The following is a 20092-nucleotide window of genomic DNA, read 5'->3' as shown; positions in this document are numbered from 1 at the left end:
AAGCTGGCGCGGGCCAAGGCGCGAGCTCGCAAAACACGTATGGGAGCTGAAGAGCGAGGGAAAGCCGTTGACCATCACATGGAAGGTGCGGGAGAAGAGCCGATCATACAGATGTGAGTCAAAAAATGCAATCTTTGTACCGCGGAAAAATTCCACATCCTGACTTTACCCAAGACGCTCCTACTCAACAAGCGGTCTGAGATGGTCTCGAAATGCAGGCATGAGAATAAGTTCCGCCTCGCAAATTTCACACCAATCACATGAACTGACCAAGTACTGTACTGCACTTTGCCTGAGCACCCATTATTATTAATACGGAGCATCAGCAAATCGAATATTCGAATGAAATTCGAGAATCGTCACGAAAAGCACTCAATCAGTCGAAACTAGGGCTTTGTTCGACTGAAAAATGCCCGCAAACAGAAAATACTTTTCGAATACTTTTCGAATGCTCCGCGCGTGCTCTAGTACACGGCGCACTACGAGTACTCATTCTTGCGCATGTAGCTACTAGTTCTTACTAAAGTACTAGTCCGGACTTCTTGTCAATCTTGACGCTTTCCTCTCTCTCGAACTGTGAAAAGTTTTATCAAGTGTGCATTTTGTTTCATTTCAAGTATCCTGGAATCATGGCTTTGTCACCAACTACCAGCCCCGGTATGCGCCTCCTGCTCCCAGTACTGCAGTAGCCCTGCTGGCGTTGTCTCGGCATCTGCGTCTATGGTGAGTTCCCCGCAGGGAGAGGGCAACTCAAAGTGTGCCAAATATTTGAGGGTCGACCTTACCATGGATCTCATTCTGCTGAGGCAGTGTAGGGCCCACCCTCACCTATTCGTCCGCGGGTCTCCTGATATGCAAGGGATAGCGGAGGAGCTCGGCCGAGATCCGCCTTTTCAAGGGGTCTCCAAGAGAGATCCTATCGCCAATAGCCTGAATCGGATGAAGCATCCGCCGCTTCGCGTCATCCCCAAAGGCAATGAGAAACAACAGCAACTCCGTTCATTGCACATCTCAAAATCCCAGTCCTCAAGCTAAAAAAAACTCGATTCGAAAATACTGGACTGCGCTACATGCTGAACCTCTTTTTCATTCGAATTTTCTCTCTGATTTTCTTTTTGCCATTCGAATAATCAAATCGAAAATTCGATTTGCTGATGCTCCGTAATAACACAATCCCTTGGCCTGTTGTTGGCGATGCCACTCTGCTCACACCTGCCCGTCACCAAACGACTCCCTACTAGTTGTAGTGATCACTGGGCCACTGCCCGCCACCCTCCTGGCACCCCCCACACATCTGCTGTACACTGCCTCCCCATCGCCTCTTTCCGCGCTTTCATGCTCACCCCTGCCTGTTGCCCGCCACCCTCCTGGCACTTCCACTGTCGCGCCTTGGCCCGCGCCAGCTTTCTCCCCATACCTCACACCAGATTTAGCGCTAAATTTGTTTATGCTTGTGGCCCTATGTGTTTATAAGCATACTGTTGGGTAGACCCGAGTATCAGTTGTCTGATGATTGCCTAGCGGCATGAAACTCAGAGTTACAACCTACCTGAACGTCCTCCGCTGAGTCTGCTATGTACTAAGCTCTGTCTCTGACATTGAGCACTCTCTGCAGCTCGGGGATCAACGGATTTTGTACACATGTACATGTACATAAACATGTATACATAGCAGACTCAGCGGAGGACGTTCAGGTTGGTTGTAACTCATGCCGCTAGGCAATCATCAGACAACTGATACTCGGATCTACCCAACAGTATGCTTATAAACATAGAGCCACAAGCATAAACAAATTTAGCGCTAAATCTGGTGTGAGGTATGGGGAGAAAGCTGGCGCGGGCCAAGGCGCGACTTAGGGGAAGTGCCAGGATGGTGGCGGGCAACAGGCAGGTGTGAGCATGAAAGCGCGGAAAGAGGCGATGGGGAGGCAGTGTACAGCAGATGGGTGGAGGTGCCAGGAGGGTGGCGGGCAATGGGCCAGTGAGATCGCTACAAGTAGGGAGTCGTTTGGTGACGGGCAGGCGTGAGCAGAGTGGCATCGCCGACTACAGGCCAAGGGATTTTGTTATTAATGATAATGGGTGCTCAGGCAAAGTGCAGTACAGTACTTGGTCAGTTCATTTGATAGGTGTGAAATTTGCGAGGCGGAACTTATTCTCGTGCCTGCATTTCGAGACCATCTCAGACCGCTTGTTGAGTAGGAGCTTCTTGGGTGTAGTCAGGATGTGGAATTTTTCCGCGGTACAAAGATTGCATTTTTTTGACTCACATCTGTATGATCGGCTCTTCTCCCGCACCTTCCATGTAATGGTCAACGGCTTTCCCTCGCTCTTCAGCTCCCATACGTGTTTTGCGAGCTCAGTGCTGTTTTTGTATTTTTCATGACGCATGGAGGTCAGGTGGTTGGCGTGACGGGCTTTGAAAGGTGTCTTTGATAGGCCAATGTAAATCTTGCTGGAAGATTCTGCAGTGGCCTCAGACACAATCTCCTTCGTCTGGCACTCTCCGCGCAGCGGGCAGGATTCCTTGATTCTACAGTTGCATGCCTTGATTTGTTCTGGCTCTCGGAGGTTGCTTTTGTTGTGGCTGCTGATGACCGCTCCCATGTTGGGCATGCAACTGTAGCTCACTTTCAGAGTGTTACGGTTGAAAATCTTCCCGAGCTTGGATGTTTTCGGGAAGTGCCTGGAGACAAGGCTCAGGAACCTACCAGCGACGTTTGTGCTAACGTTTTTTGGAGTAGGGAGGGTTGAACCATATGATCTTCCGGCTGCGGTTCTTCCTGCCCATGTGCTCATGTGCCTCGGGCTGAAAGCTCAGCACTTCGGTGTATCCACTGGCCTTTAATGCGGTCTGGTACACGGGGGCTGCATGGTTGAATGCCTCCGCGTCGCTCGATATAGCGGAAAGGCGCTTGTTGACAGCAGCAGGGATGTTGTTGGTGATCCCAGGCGGGTGGTTGGACTGCTTGCTGACGTAGAGCGGGTTGTCATTTGGTTTTCGAAAGGGTTGAAATTTCCCGGTGTCCAGGTTCATGGTGACATCCAGGAAATCCACCACCTTCAAGTTCGCTTCGATGGTAATTTTGAGGTCGAAGCGCTTGAAGATTTCCGTCAACTTTTTTCTGAGGCGGTCTGCAGCCTGTGGGCTGGTGTCCTTGAGGGCGGCCAGTCCATCGTCTCTGTAGAGGCCGATAGCGGATCTATCGACGAGGCTTGAGAGCTGGTTGAGAAGAAAGGCTCCCACAAGTTCGCACGTCTCGGCGCCATCGTAACTTCCCATTGTTACGTCGAACATGTCGCCCTTGTCCTTCATCCAGGGGCGGCCATCGTGGAATAGGAGCGATTTCCGGGCGTGAAAGATGATGTCCATTTCACGCGGCTCGATCGTGGTGAATTGCTCCGCGAACGATAAGGCCTGACGGAGGAGCTGCTCACCAATTGACGGGTAGAATTCTACCACGTCAAAGCATAGGAACGTGTGGCGCTGTTTGTCGGGTATCTCCTTGAACCACTCGATCACTGACATGGTGCTCCTCCATAGGTTCACGGCCGTTTGGTTACGCACAGCAGCCACGATCTTCTCCAGTATAGCCTTGCTCACCACACCCACCTCCGATTTGGCTGGGTTAATGAGTCTGCAGGGCAGCGCTCTAGCGAAGTTGTTTTTGTGGTCTTTCACTGTTATAAATGCTTCCGACTTAGCCAGTACATCCATCCTGTTTTGAAGATCTAGATCCTCTGCGATCTCCTTCGCCTCGCTGTTGACTTCATCGTAAGCATTCTCAGGCGCGATCTTGTAGTTTTTGGTGATGTTCTCCTTCATCAGCTTGCTGTATTGCTCTTTTGGTACTTGGTACAAATTCCGGGTTTTATCGGGTTTCACGATGATGTCTTTAGAGTTTTTGATCGTTTTGGTGTCTTTTCTCATAGTGTCTTGGAGGCTGTCTGATACTTGGCGGAAGCTGACCGTTTCAGCCACGCCAATGAGGTCCTCTTCGAAGGCCTTCAGTTCATCCACTTGCGGAGGACACGTCCTGCTTCTGAAGCCGAAGCGTTCTGGTTGCTCCTCTTCGCGTTCCTCACCATTGTAGTTGACGTTGATTTAGTGACTTTGGCAAGTTTGAATCGTGTCAAGAAGTCAGGTAGGATTCAGTACTAGGCAGTAGTGAAACGTGAGTGGCAGTCTTTGCCGGTTTCTGAGGGCATCCTGGATTCGGTGTGCAGCGCTGTGGAAATGGCTTGCTGTGGAGGTCCCAGCACTGGATGTTGTATCAAAGGTACGACCTCGTAGCACGTGCTAAACCTAAAAAAAATCAAAAATTGACTTGGGTCTGTGGGAGTCCGTGAAAGAACGCCCACTCGTTCCGTTGTGACAGATTCCAGGGCCACGTTGAGGGGCCCTACCCCACCACCCATGGCTGCTTCTGGACTTGTTTTAGGTTTGGGTCCCGCGCACGGACAGAATGGGCACGAAAATGTGAAAAAATGTAAATGCATTTGCTTGGCTCCTGGGTGGCTCGCACACCGTAGCACTATGCCGGAAATTTGAGTTTTTCCGGCCTGGAAAGCCTGTCAGTGAGGCGCAAGAACTTGTAAATCATTTCCTGAGGGCCAGCATAATGGCAGGAGTGTGTGGTCAAAAATTCACTCAAATCCACTGAGAAACACCAAAGTTACGGTCAATTGAATGCCATATGAAATATTTGGGTGATGTGCCCCCTTAAGTTACAACTCATTCTGTCAGTGATAGATTTTTCAACTTCCGCCCGAACTGAACAATCTGCACGTATTTTGCTGAGCGCGGAAGGCAGCCAGTCAAATGTGAACGTGAGGTTTGGCGCACACACACACAGACACACACACACACACACACACGAACACACACACACACACACACACACACACACACACATAGGTGCTGGCGGATAATGCCGGCATTATATCTAGCATTATACACCACCCGGAGCATTACGAGCATTATAAAGCATTACGAGGCTAAAAATGGCATTATACGACGTTCTACATGACTGCATAGTAGATCTACACGCATGCTCATGTACAGATTCGTATACGCTATAGCGTTGGTCTTTGATTGGCAACATTATTACTATGCGATGACTACAAGCGATAGACCACCGCACACATCATGCATGGTACCAAACAGATCGTGGCACGCAGTGCCAAGCCCAGTATACTGCAATCTGCATGCAGTATAGTGCTAGCTAGCTGTGGTCCAGCACAGTGTGGAAACTCTCGCAGAAACTTCCGGTCCCGGAAGTCTATCTTCGGCCAGCAACTAACACTTTTTGAAGATCCAGGTGACAACGCCGAACCAACGAAACAAATATGAGCCAGCATGGAACGGTGGAGGTGCACACACGCACACATTCCAGACCTTACCCGGTTACCGTCCACAATGTTACAAAAAAACTTTTTTCATCGAAGCAAGAGTCCATGTCTTTATCGAAGAGTAACGCTGGACTTTCACCGGACATTGACCATTGTGTAAGAGCAGCTAACTAGCAGCCAACGCTGATGGCTGACTCGCCGCGATGCCGTTCTTGGGATTGGGAGGAAGCTGGGCTTTCTCCAGATGAGCTTTTGGCGGAGTCCTCTGATGATAGTGACGTCGTCGAGCTGGAAACTTCAGATCCTGTCGCGATAGCGAGGAAGCGGCCTTTTCAGAAAACAGCTATTACCAAGTCTGGAAATGTTTCCAAAAGGACGCTAGTAGCTCATGGACAGAGCACTGAAGTGGCCATCAGTGCCGAAACACGGGTGCGGAGCCGCTCAAAAGCGACTGTGGCAAGTTAGTGTGCCTGGCATGCCATACAACATTGTCAGGGAAGAAGAGTATAATCATGTCCCATATTGCTACCGCGAGACACAAACAAGGAAAGTCCCGTTTGGAGAGGGAAACTCAGAGGCAGAAGCTGGTCAAGGAGTCCTTCTTGGCGTATCAGAAACGACTTGGGAAGGCTCTAGCCGGCACCGGTCTTCGTTACTGAGGCCGTTAGTTCAGCCGAGTCTCTGCGGCGGATCCAGATTGTGCGTTCTATGTTGGCATGGGTGCAATATTATAGCGTTTTTCTTAGCCCGATACCGCAAGGTTCAGGAGTTTACATTCCATCCGGAGAAGCATTATCAGCATTATTTGGAGCATTATATAGCCTATTGTGGAGCATTACTGAGAGCATTATACCCCATATTACCGAGCATTATCCGCCAACACCTACACACACACCAGTACAATCATAATTGTACTAGTATGTTACATGCACACGTATAACGCAAAGAACAAAGAACGTGATTGTGGCGGCGGGCATTGGATTCGGTTCTTTGCCGTCGTCCTGCGATCGTCGGTCAGTTAATAACGGATCAGTCACCCAAGTCTGTTCAATCTCGAATTCATGGCATTCGACGTGGGTTACATCGGATCCAACTGCATGCATTTGTCGGCTGCAAGGTCAGAATGACGTGGAATACGGGTTTAGGTACAGGTAGACTACTGAGTTACGAGTTGTACAATCACATGTAGGTTGACTTGTCGTGTTGCATCTCTATATTCTCCGCTTCGTTGTCATTATGCAAGTTTCAGCTAGTGGTGCATGCTGGGGACTTCTTGCTCGAAGTTCTCGGCTGCCACTGCTTCTTGGGATGACGTTATCTTGGATGTTACATATTGTGCTCCTTGTAGTGGTCCAAGTCACAATCTTTTGATTCCTATCCTGTTTGCAACGGTGCGTGTACAGACTAGTGGTGTAGGGGACTGTTTGCACCTGCTCCCAGGCCAGATGGTTGTCTAGCAGTACGTGATTTCGAACGCCAATAACTCAGGTACAGTGCTGTGCGTACAATCATGTGAGACCTGTGGCTGCGCCCAGCTGACCAGTACTAGTCTACTACACAGACACATGATAATCATTATCATGACTCCAGACTACATTGTATACAGTACATCGTCATGTATGTGGCATTTGAACAGCAAAGAAGCAAGACCCTGATAGTGCGAGATTTGTAAGAAGTGACAGCGAAGGTCTAGACAGCGGAGGGTGATCTACGATTTTTTGGACACCGCCTGACAAGACTTGACGTGAGTGACAGTATTTGCAACACATGTTGCATATGGCCTCGTCCAAGTACGCATGTAGCGACGCATGTTGCAGTGTCCCGCGTGGCCAAGTGCGTCTGTATGTGTATGTTGCTTACGCGCGGGCGTTTGCGAGCGAGCGTGCGTGTGCGAGCGTGCGTGCGTGTGCGAGCGTGCGTGCTTGTGCGAGCGCGCGCGCGTGCGTGTGCGAGCGCGCGTGCGTGTGCGGGCGCGTTTGCGAGCGCGCGCGTGTGTGCGCGTGTGTATGTGAGTGTGATTCTCATCCCGCGATTACGCTGAAGATCACCAGAAAATGTTTCAGGCAAGCTGGCTCTCAATCATTCTTCTCTCGACTTGGTGGATCTCAGACCAAGATTTCCCAGCGCTTGGACTTTCAATGTACGGCTGGCCGGGGTTAGTACTGTAGAGTGTAGTAAAAAAGGAGTTGGAAAGCAGGGATACATATTAATTATTATCTTCTGTTGGTGCGCTCAGCTACATGCACAATAGATCTACATGTAGCGTGGGAAAGCTTCAGTTCTTTCACACACCAGTGCGTCCTCCTATTTCATCAGCTGGACTTCTCAGCGGGTAGCGAGGTAAGCGATTTATTGTCCGTACACTGGGACGTCTCTTTTCCGAGCACCTTGGGACCAGGCACGCCCCATATCTCAGATTTGCCCTTATCTCAGGATAACTCATCTACCATGTATCATTATCATTTTTTGAAGAAGTACATGTACGGTCCTCAAAACAGACTTACCACCACATAGTCATTGCAAAATCACATGAAAATAAGTTGGTCAATTTCCCATCTCAGAAGCAATGGAATATACATGTAGGGTAATAAAGAAGTGTAAGAGGAAAAACTATCTAAGGCACTTCTTGTTTGGAGCATGAAAAATTGTAGTAGCTATATGCTGCGTCCACAGCTTCGCTTTTGGAGAATGGCTTGGGTGACAGGAGAGAGGATTATTAATACAATTTAAAAATGCTGCGATCAAGCTTGAAAACGCGTGAATCGCGAGGGGTAGACATACAATCATGAACATGTACATGTGTACACTCGGAGGGAGTTGTGGTTGCTCGTGACAGTGCTCCATACACCAAGGTGCAGAGCCTAGTACACACACTTGAGAGGGACGAAAAGAGTTGCTTCTGTAACTCTGAGTTTCACGGTTTTCACCGATCATCAGACCGTATGTGTACATGTACATGTAGTTACATATACATGTACATGTATATCTCACTTCCAACTCCGACATGCAAGCAATGTGCATAATCAGTAAATTGATGTTGTTGTTTTTGTTTTTTTTTCGTTTCCCGTTCTGGGGACCTTCTATTCAGCACTCATTGTAGTTGTATTTCAGTACTGTTGAGCTATCCGAATTCAAATAAACATAAAAAATAAATAAAATTTACAATGTATATGTACATGTACATGTAGATGCGCGATGTTGGGTATTTTCGTCATTCCTGTGGGATACGATGCTATTATGCATGTACAATGTATGATTAACTTTTTGTTCTAAGTTTTATTAAAATCTAGACGTTGTACATTTGTGCAGGTTTGTCGTGACATCAATTTGTTTTGGATCCGTTTCACACGTACTGTACTCGCGGGATTAGTGCCCTGGGTCACTATTTTTATTAATGTCCATCACCTTCACCATTTGCGAGAACTGTGGCAATATGCCAAGGGAGAAGGCAGATTTTGCCTGTGCCTATGATGCTTGTGCCTCTATAATAATATTATAGAGAAGCCGAGTCTCACGCGAAAAATTGTTTGTGGTGAAGTAAAATAAAGCTAAACAAACAAACAAAACAAACAGATGCGGCAATATTCAAGAGCGGGCACCTTTCAAAACAGGTCACTATTTTTTTAAAGTTGATACATTATCGTCATCCAGCATAAAACAAAGAAAAATAAAGCCGTACGTTTTCTGTGTACTGTCCCCACTCAACAGAAGCGACAAAAATAATTGCGAATTTCCGGATCCTGAAGCGACCAGAGAAAAGACAGGGACAAGAACATTATGAACAGAACACCAAGCTGCCTGTTGCTTGCACATGGGCTTGGTAACAAGTCTGTGGGTGAGGCACTATTCGAGAGACTGGAGACCTATTAGAGATTGGGCGCTTCCACGACAGTTCGCAGAAAACATTCTCGACGAACGACTGTTCGTCGAATCCTGTTCGTCCCCAAGCCATTTCGATTACTGGCCCATAAGGTGACTGTCCTTTTTGACGTGTGAACTTCTCGCTGAGTGATAGGTTCGACGAAAGGTATTTTCATCGACAACCTTTGTCGAGGCCTGCAATTTTCGTCGAATGACACGAAATCGACCTCTAAATACATGTAGACCTAAAAAAAACGAACGAAGGGAAAGGGAAATGTACAAATGCAAAAGCGAACACGAGGCGAGGACACAAACAAGTGGGAGCGAAAGCTTTCCATGGCGTGAGCGTGGCGGTGCAATTCTAACAGATGGATCGAAGCAAAACTTTATTACATATAGGTGCGCCCTCCCAACAATCAACCATATCTGCTGATGGTCTTCAAGCAACTACGAGAACTGGTGATGGAAGTGGATCTCAAGCCGTCCACCAAGCGTGGAAAAGAAAAGCTCATTCACCGCGGGTATGGCTACGTTGTGGACAAGGTTGGAAAGGATGGAGTAGTTTACTGGAAGTGCGATGAGAAGGATGCCTTGATCTGCAAGGGAAGAATGAGGACAAGGCACGGGCTGGTGACGGCGGTAACTGGCAACCACAGACATGCTCCGGATGCCATGCGTGGGGACATAACCAAAGTAAGGGACCAAATATCCCCGCGGGCTGCCACATCGCAAGAGTCCATGCATCAAATTGTCACGGCCGCAGCGGAGCTTGTCATCCCTCAAGAGTATACCACCACCACGGCCAACGGTGACGACTTTTTGTTGTACGACAGTGTTGCTGCGTCCGGGGATCAACGTTGTTCAGATTCTCATAGCATTCTATTGCCTTCAAGCACGTGTTATCTGATCCAAATCTCCACGATGTAATTGTTGATAGTTTACAATGATCCTTCTTTGCTTTCTCTGTTGCCGCCTCGCAACATGGCTATGTCCCTTTATTTTGGTGTCACGACTGTTCGCTGACAACCTGTTGGACGAACGACAGTACGTTGAAACCTGTTCGACGACAACCCCTTTCGCCGACAGCCTTTTTCGCCGTCTGACATTTTGGCCGACAACCTTGTTCGACGACTGGTCTTTTCGTCGACTCCCCCCTTAGACGAGTTGTCTTTTCATCGCCTGGCTTGTTGGACAACCACTCAAACCATGCTTCAGAAGCACCTCATACCTACAAGTACTTTGATTTAGATGAAGTGATGTTTCCAGTGCACACACATAGGTGTAAAACATAGATGACAATGAAGGGACCTAGCCATGTTGGGAGGCGGCAACAGAGAAAGGAACAGTCTTGAATGTGCCTTCCACGTACCAAGCGTCACACTTCTCTAATAGGTCCAGGCCTTCCTTCGTAGAGTACACCAGGATGCGGTGATCCCCGGACGCAGCAACACTGACGTGCAACAAAAGTCGTCACCGTCCGCCGTGGTGGTGTAATCTTGAGGGATGACGAGCCCCGCTAGTGAAGTCGGGTTTGGGGGAGCAGTCCCTGTTCGGACTGTCATGCGTTGACCGGTTCTTATCAGAACACTTTCGGATGGCAGACACCCAACCGTAGCAGGTGAAGCAGAGTTTACAGCGGTCGTGACAATTTGATGCATGGACTCTTGCGATGTGGCAGCCCGCGATCATACTTGGTCCCGTGTTTTGGCTACGTACCCACGCATGGCATCCGGAGCAGGAGTGTGGTTTCCAGTTACCGCCATCACCAGCCGTGCCTTGTTTTGATCCATCTGTTAGCATTGCACCGCCACGCTCACGCCATGGAAAGCTTTCGCTCTCACTTGTTTGTGTCCTTGCCCCATGTTCCCCTTGTATTTGCACATTTCCCTTTCCCTTCGTTTTGTTTTGTTAGGTATATTTAGAGGTCGATTTCGTGTCATTCGACGAAAATCCCACGCTTCGACAAAGGTTGTCGATGAAAATACCTTTCGTCTTACCTGTCACTCAGCGAGAAGTTCACACGTCGAAAAGGACAGTCACCTAATTGGCTTGGGGACGAACAGGATTCGACGAACAGTCGTTCGTCGAAAATGTTTTCTGCGAACTGTCGTGGAAGCTCTAAATCAACGTTCCTGTAGGTATGAGGTGCTTCTGAAGCATGGTATGAGTGGTTGTCCAACAGGCCAGGCGATGAAAAGACAACTCGTCTACGTGGGGAGTCGACGAAAGGACCAGTCGTCGAACAAGGTTGTCGGCCAAAATGTCAGACGGCGATTAAGGCTGTCGGCGAACGGGGTTGTCGTCGAACAGGTTTCGACGAACTATCGTTCGTCTAACAGGTTGTCCACGAACAGTCGTGATACCGGCACTGTTCAAGAGCGGGCTCTAACCTCGCGAGTACGGTTGTATTGTTTTCTATATCATTCTAACTTCAATTAGCGACATGCAATGATGCCTTCCCAACACCTAAGGGCTTGCTCCCACAGAATGATGAAAATGTATAGATGGTTACGGCGATAACATTAGGTATGAGAACGTATCGAAGGATAACTAAAACCATTACATGTATCTTCATTCAGCCTTGTATTTGGCTAAATATGGATGAGATATGCAACGGAACGGATGGAGTGGTTTCACAGATGAATGTTTGGGTGAAGAAATAGAGTCGCGCTGCTGAAGTTTACAAATAGAGAAAGAATAACAAGTCAAGGAATGAGAGGACAAAATTTCTAAACAAGAGGCAGAGAGAGAGAGAGAGAGAGATAGAGAGAGAGAGAGGGAGAGAGAGGAATCCGATGGGTGAGCCATTCTTACATCTACAGGCGGAGAATTCCATGTAGACCGTCCATGGACGTGTCGTGTGTCAGTCACATAGTACTGGGAGAAAGGGAATACGTTATAAAAGGACGAATGGCCACAAGAAATGATCACTGTCTTCTGACAAAACACTGCTATCACGTTATAATGAAGTGATGGTAAAAATCAACTTGAAGACTCATTTAAACAGCGGAAACAGAGACGAAGACTTTCCGGCGGTGAATATGATCAAGAGGCAATAGCGTATGTGGTAAACCCACCACAAGTCGGTTACAAGGTCGTGTTCGATGATAAAGCAACTTTATGTATCACATGTTAGTAGGTATGAGAACTATACTGTCATTGCGTACTCTCTCGTTATAAGAATAATTCCTTTTTTATTAATCATAGCCACACGGAGGACAAGTGTTGCTGTAAGTATTTCCTATTATTGCGACATGCCTGATTAAAACATATATGAAATGGTGATAGGAAGGCACACAACGAAAAGGAGATAGAGGACTTGGTCATAACTGAAATGCTTACAGCGAAACTAGTCCTCTTTGTTGCTTTAATAAAACTGCTGTCTCCGAAACGCAGATTTGCTTAATTTCCTTGCTTGTATCAATTCTGAACTGCACATGCCTCAAAATATTCTGATAGTCAATGCTGTATTTGAAGTCTTATCTTAGTGCTTTTTCGTCTCTTTCTTGCTTTTAATCGCTCCCAGGATGCCATGCCTTGACAGCGCCCAGCGAGTGGATGAGTCATGGGATGGGAGGACGAGAAAGAACTGCTACGTCACTGCGGTCCTGACTGCCATTCTGGTGATTATAACCGTGGGCTTTGTGCTGCTGGGTGTGTTCTGGCAGGTTCGATTCTACTACGCGGCAGGTGCGGTTGGTCTTGCCTTTCTGGTCACTGCAGCCGTGCTTACTAGGTACTGTGTGGTCTGTATCAGCCATTGGAAAACACTCGACTCAGGACCAGAAGGCAGTGCGGAGTCCGGTATGCAGATAGCAGACAACTGGTCTCAAGCCAGCCCGTCAGCAACTGCTCCAAGTGGCCAGAAGCGAGCAATCTTCACACAGAGTGTTCCAGCCTTAGTGCAACCTACTCTGGAGAGTCGCGACGGGCCAGCAAGGAAAAGTGCTGGTGTGCCCTCAAAGAAAACCTACCCACCGCTCGCAATGACTCACACTTTACCAATATAAACTGGTCGATTCAGTTCGGTGATTCAGACAGAATTGCCGTCCATCAGCCCCTTAATGAAGCTTTCGCAGATTGAGATTCGCAGGAGTCTGACACCAATAAAATTATGGGATCGAATGGTCCGGAAATTTCCCAGGAAAGGTGTAAAATCCACATTCATGTTGCTCACTAAATCCACCCCTCTGATAATGACATGTTCTAGCAAGAATATTCAATGACATTACCAATGCAATAACACTGATCATAATTATTTTCACGTTACTCAATCACTAGTTGTAATTAAAAAAATGTGTACTAACTTTTACTCTTCCCCACCTTGCATAGTATAGCCTTGATCATGCCATCTAGCCATTATCTTTCCCCGGCGGTTATTGAAGTCTGGACAGGTTGGCCATTCATAATAAGACTATAGTGGAATACCCATTCTTTCCACGTGAGTGGTATGTTGATGGTCACCAAGAGTTGCGGACAAGAGAGGACTCAGTAACCATGTATCTTTCTAGAATGGCAACAATTTACCAGTACACACATTCTTGCTCCACATTATTATACTGGTACACACAGAGACCTAGGGAGCAATAGCGACAACACGCAAAGTGAAGGGTAGCTGGCCGCAGCCAGATGTGAACCGGGTAACGAGGCAGGTATGGAAGCAAAGACTGAGAACAGAGTGTCTCCGATAGAATATATGTGCCAGCGGATAGCAGAAATAGGCCATGATGCAGAACCACTTGGGATTGTCTCATTAATCGTCCTGGACCAAGCCAGCCGGGAAAAAAACCCTAGCGCCGACGGACTCAGTAGTGAGGGAAAAAAGCCGGGTGTATATCCCCAATTCCGATTAGGCATCATAATTATATGCATTGTAAACACTTCACGGCAAAAGTGATAAAAGCAATAATAAGATGCACGGAAATGAGGGTTGTGAAAGCAGGTACACTGGTGAGACTCAAAACCTGAAGAGGTCAGGAAAAGAAAGAGCAATAAAGAATGTTTGAAACTCGGATGTTGAGCCATAAATAAATGTAAAAAGGAAAAGGACATATGGATACAAGTTAGGCCCCATTCACACACGGTACAAAACCGCATACAAGCATCATGTTCTTTGAAGTGGGCATGGAAACATGCGCGAAAAGTGAAAAATCACATCAACGTTCAAAGCCATCCCTGAGCGGCTATGAAGGCGGCTTTGAAAGCGGATTTCGGCTTTTAGTTTTCAGGCAATTCGAAACGAGTGGTTTGGTGTGTCGAGTGCACAGAGTTTTTGTTAGTTTTTGGAGAGTCCGGTACCATGCCTCGAGTAGTCTTTTCTGCCGAGGTGGAGCTACGGCTGATAGAACTATGGGGAAAATACCAGCGAGAAAAGTAGAACTATGAATCGTATGATGAAAAGAGCTGTTGCCGGGAAGAGGATTGCAGATGAGCTGAATCTGTGCGCAAAGCAGCTATCCGGAGGTGATCAGGAAATGACGAATGAAATGCACGGCCGCTATCGTTCACAACTCCAGCACACTCAGAGGAATACACCAGTTGTGGAGGCGTTCAACCGAGATCATACTAGCGGACCAAGAAATAGTATTTTTGAAATATTGAGCCAAGTGCAGCACGGTACCGGTGCGCTCAGCTCATGCAGAAATCAAAATTCCCGCTCTTCGCCATGGGTCACGCAGGTCACTTTTTACGTGTTTGGCATGCACTGCATTTGACTGTGTGAATGCACAGGCGTTGCAAGTGGCTTGTACGGTCATGTAAACGCGAATTTTTGTACCGTGTGTGAATGCAGCCTTAAGAACAACTCTCCATCACTGTAACTGGATACTACATGTATATACAGTCAGAAAGTGCAATAACTAGGCACAAACCTGACAGAGTACTGAGACATTCGACGTCTTGACACCTAGCTTCAACACATCTAGAGAATGTTTGGCGAGAATTTTTCGACTGTCTCGCTGCGCTTGGTTGGGGAAAAATACAACATTTCGTACTTGAAGGTCAACAAGACTTTTTTGGATGGAAGTAAATAAACTAAGAAAGTGGTGGGCATCACGCAACAGCATTATAAATATAGGGGATTTTTCAGCTGACACCCGCTCTAATCATTTTGCTATTCACAATCGGCGCATACGCGGGATGACTAGTGCTATAGTGTGAGGTCGAAATTTTATGACGTGTCCGGCAAGTCACCCATTGTCCGAACAATTTACAAGGGGTGAACCCGGCCTTTTATAGCGAAAGCAAGACAGAGCGCATGTATGTCCATTTACAAATCAAACACACAATAGCCGTATATATAATTATTAGAGTGTGTGAATTCACTGAGGGAGTGGGTATGCAAAAATGCAGCAGATGATGTGGAGAAAATACATTACAAAGGTGTATACAACAACAATGACCATGTGCAAAACCGTGTAGAGACACAGTAATACTAATATTGAGCTGTTTTGTTTCCCTGTGAAGGTGCTAAGGCCTTTGCGGGCCATCCGAAGGGTATACCGGTATTGATCTCCGGAAGACGCTCCCGAATCTCGATAGACACTTGCACTCATATTACGCACGGTGTATTCCAGCGCTGATGTTATCTCCTCAAGCTTCGTGGTTGCGGCACTGCCTTAGCCTACATTGCAATCACCCTATATAACTAGCGATTAGCATTACTATGTTTTATCGGCTGATGAGTAGTTTTTGAAGCGCGAAACTCGGAGTTACGAGAAAGATTTTTGGTCTATGTTGTTCTGCCCCGTGTAGAGATTTTTTTCGTCATCCAACATTTCACAGCCTGCTATTTAGGCTCAATGAAAATAGGGCGCATGGAAAATAAGGTTGTTTAGTTCTTAAGTCGTTATCAATGACGTCAAACTAAGTACATGTAACAGGAAACTGTTGGACCAATTGTCAGCATTGTTCACGAATATAGGTAAACATTTATAGGACGTCTCCAAGAAGCCCTGCAGATGTGTTGTGCATTACTGTAAAACCGGAAAGTCTAACGAGTCACAAAGTCTAACGTCTTAACAACCAATTCTTTTTCGTTATTTGAAAAACACGTTATCGCTAGATGTCTGTGTAAAGATGTGCACACAGATGGATGGCCAGGTAGCCATCGCCAAACTTTCTGCACGTAATCATGCCAAAATTACAAAAAACGTTAAACTTTTTGGTCGTTAGACTTTCCGGTTTTACAGTATATAACTGATCTGTTCACGTGATAGTTGAACTCTTTGTGTTTCCACGGCCAGTTAGTTCCCTGCTGCCAAGAGTACTCTTGCTGCTACTAGTAGTATAAGTTCATGGCCATAATTATCGCGCCATAGCTTCGGCCAGTTCCACTTTCGTCCATTCCTTCCAATATCGATGACGAGAAGAGAAAGCTTCCCAGACCAAGATATAAATCGTGACGATTGGGGCGTCTGGACTGCGGCAAACATCTTTAAAGGGGCACTCCGGCTTCATTTTCAACGCCGAGTTTTCGATGCCAAGACGAAGGTTGGTGAAAGAGAAGACCCATCGAACAAGAACGAGGCTCCAGAAGCGATCGAGTCGAGCAGGAAGACGACTTTTGAATTTCGCCGAGCGAGCGCTGATGACGTAATGAGGGATTAGCTTGCCAGTGGAAATGCATCTGCGCACATACATTTCATGCACTTTTTGGCCAATTTTCAATCGAAGAGGAGGTTGTTTTCTATGTTCTCTCAACGTCGTGAGCGATCCCGTCTTCTATACCCTTCCAGGTACCCTGAAGGTCCTCCAGAGGAGAATTTATCTCCAGCAAAGCGTTGTTGATTCGCTAAATTCGTCTCGAGACATATTCAGCCAGTGCAGTGCTGATAAATGTAGAATGTTGAATCTGTGATAATTGTCGACAATGGAGAGAGAGGCTGATAGCCGCTGTCGCAGGGAGAGTGAAGCTGCTGGAAGTAACAACGGGGAGCCCGTTTGTATCACCTGAACAACCAGACTTCAAAGCAGCTTGACGGAATCGGGGAGCACTGACTATTTGTCTCGCCCTCAGTTTAGTGAATTTTATGACCAGAAATTATTCGATCAGGATTCCTTCTACAAGATGTGTAGTGTAGTACAGGTGATTTCTGAACTTGACGATATGGAGACGGACCAGTAGACCTACCAACAATATTTACCTGCAGGAAATTCACCCAAGGCTATTGCTATCCTCTTCAGTGGCTGTTGTTTTTTAGTAAAAATATGTTCACTTCTCTCAACATACTCCTGCATGGCAGCAAGAAGGTGCGCTATGGAATTCAACGCCACAATCTTCGCCCAGCTGTGGATGAAGCATGGTCAAGTCATGGCAGTACATATACTTGAAACAGATGAGAAATTGAAGTTCATTTGTGATGGGAAGTTTGACAGCCCCAGTGACCGAGTCAAGCGTTGTCTTTTGCCGTGGCACAAATTGCTGAAGAATCCGAGATGGTCTTGGAATTATGCACATGGATACTACCAGAAATAATGGTGGCATGAACCATTGTGGAATGGGACAGCTCACGGAGAATACTGGAATAGCTCAAGTATCTCTAGGTGATTGTAAATCCTGTTCTGGCTGGTAGCTTCGGCCTGCTGTGCCAGTCCATGTACGATGATGGGAACATGCATTTCTGTTTTCTACATATATTCCGGCTACTATACTGTGGTATTACAGTTGCAGGTCCCTTCTATAGAAATATGTCCCCCCCCCCCTCCATACCCACATTATAGAATAATATGAACTAACAATTTCACTGTTGGACTCGCCGTGGCGAGAGCAAAGAGTTAGTTTATAGCAAAGAAAAGGACTAGGAAACTACAAGTTACGCTATAATGTCCACGAACAATTTTACTGTATTTGAAATAATTTTGTTTGATACCCTGAGAACTCTGAAACTTTGCAGCACTGTGGATTATATGTGGACCAACATTTATGGAAGGAAAAGTGGAATAATTTCTAACACATTGCTCAAATAATTATAGCACTGGATTGTTGAGATTATGAGCACATTCCAATCAGCACTCTACATATTTATAAGCGGTGGCAATCGTTAGGAATAGGTCGGGAGTAGTCAGAGTGCTCTAGTATTATGAGAGAATGTTTTGTTTGTCTAATCGACGGCTCGTTTGAAGCCAGAGTTGTTTGAACTTGTTTCAGTCGACTTGATTCTAGACAGTAGTCGAAGGAGTACTATGAAGTATACACCAGACGTAGTCCGTAAGGATCTCGTGAGAATTCTGTCGGTACACATCAGGTATCAGCTTGCAAAGATGGCTCCTCTCTGTTTCTTGAAAGCCTGTCTAGTTGGACTGTGGCTCCAGCGATTCCCTTCTCAGAGCAGATACCATACCCAATACGGTCAATGCATATTGGACAGACCTGTGTGCACAGCAGAAATAGTGGAGAGAAATCTCTCAGCTCATAAACACATCAGTGAAGTTTGAACTGCCGTTGTTTGTGGCCATCAGTATAAACCTATCGACTATAAGAATAATGTGCAAAAAACATCTATAACTACAGCTAGGGCCATGGAATTACAAAGTTTAACTTAGGGAACTGCCAATTCTGGTCAGAGTTGCGTTCGAGGCCTGCAATTCATGATGGCTATCGTATGTTGCATTGACCAGAGACCATATAAACCTCCAAATGCCACATTGAAACACGTACCACTTTTGAGTACTTTGGTATCCCCACCAAATGGGCATTCGTTCCCGGGGTGACAGGCGTCACCATTCGTTATGCCTGGATCAGATTTCATTGACCCCAACTGTCATGAAGAATCATTTTTACTTTGACTGGATTTCAGTACAAGTTGTAGAACTGCAGAATCATTTTTGTTGTATTTGGGCAACCATTTCTCTACAAACGCTCTATTTGGAAAATAGAATTTTTTTATAAGATGCATAATCCAAATTCCACATCTACCAAAATCGGAATAATTGATCACGTATTCAGTACTACACCGAACGTTTAGAAAACGCCAGGGAATAGGAATTTGCTAACGAGAACTCCAGGCCAGGGTACTAGCATACGAACAAAACAAGATAAAAACTCACCAGTATACTTGTAATTGTAGCATGTCGGTGTATTATTCACGATAAGCAACGAGGCACCTCCGATTTGGTCAAGCTGCTTTGAAGTCTGGTTGTTCAGGTGATACAAACGGGCTCCCCGTTGTTACTTCCAGCAGCTTCACTCTCCCTGCGACAGTGGCTATCAGCCTCTCTCTCCATTGTCGACAATTATCACAGATTCAACATTCTACATTTATCAGCACTGCACTGGCTGAATATGTCTCGAGACGAATTTAGCGGATCAACAACGCTTTGCTGGAGATAAATTCTCCTCTGGAGGACCTTCAGGGTACCTGGAAGGGTATAGAAGACGGTATCGCTCACGACGTTGAAAGAACATAGCAAACAACCTCCTCTTCGATTGAAAATTGGCCAAAAAGTGCATGAAATGTATGTGCGCAGATGCATTTCCACTGGCAAGCTAATCCCTCATTACGTCATCAGCGCTCGTTCGGCGAAATTCAAAAGTCGTCTTCCTGCTCGACTCGATCGCTTCTGGAGACTCGTTCTTGTTCGAGGGGTCTTCTCTTTCACCAACCTTCGTCTTGGCATCGAAAACTCGGCGTCGAAAATGAAGCCGGAGTGCCCCTTTAAAATACGTCTTCGTGCTCTATGATAGCTGTGAAGCTAGAAGGACTATTGTACCCCCTCATTGGTGGAGGAATACACCACACAGGCGACGCAAATCTTACGCTTAAATATGCCATTGAAAAGTACATGTACATGTATGTTGTTCGTAGTGATAGTTATTATGATGGTGCAATGTCGCTGTGTGCAGGGGAGGCGAGACTCGCCGCTGAGATCCCTAACGCGAC

General features: G+C 46.6%; 2 long non-coding RNA genes across 2 annotated transcripts; one reads left to right on the top strand and one right to left on the bottom strand.

Annotated features, from left to right (window-relative positions):
- The first annotated feature begins 7378 nt into the window (after window positions 1-7378).
- LOC135825277 (uncharacterized) lies at window positions 7379-13747 on the top strand. Its single transcript, XR_010555045.1, has 3 exons — window positions 7379-7506; window positions 7588-7691; window positions 12739-13747. It is a non-coding gene; the product is annotated as an uncharacterized LOC135825277 (long non-coding RNA).
- Window positions 13748-18038: 4291 nt separating this feature from the next.
- Window positions 18039-19852, bottom strand: LOC135824679 (uncharacterized). The gene is made up of 2 exons (XR_010554914.1): window positions 19260-19852; window positions 18039-18582 (listed from the first exon to the last, which is right to left on the bottom strand). It is a non-coding gene; the product is annotated as an uncharacterized LOC135824679 (long non-coding RNA).
- Between the last annotated feature and the right edge of the window lie 240 nt (window positions 19853-20092).

This window comes from Sycon ciliatum, chromosome 9 (genome assembly GCF_964019385.1).
Source record: "Sycon ciliatum chromosome 9, ocSycCili1.1, whole genome shotgun sequence".
NCBI lineage: Eukaryota > Metazoa > Porifera > Calcarea > Leucosolenida > Sycettidae > Sycon > Sycon ciliatum.
Note: the sequence above shows the minus strand (reverse complement) of the source record. Positions and strands in the feature narration are given on the sequence as shown.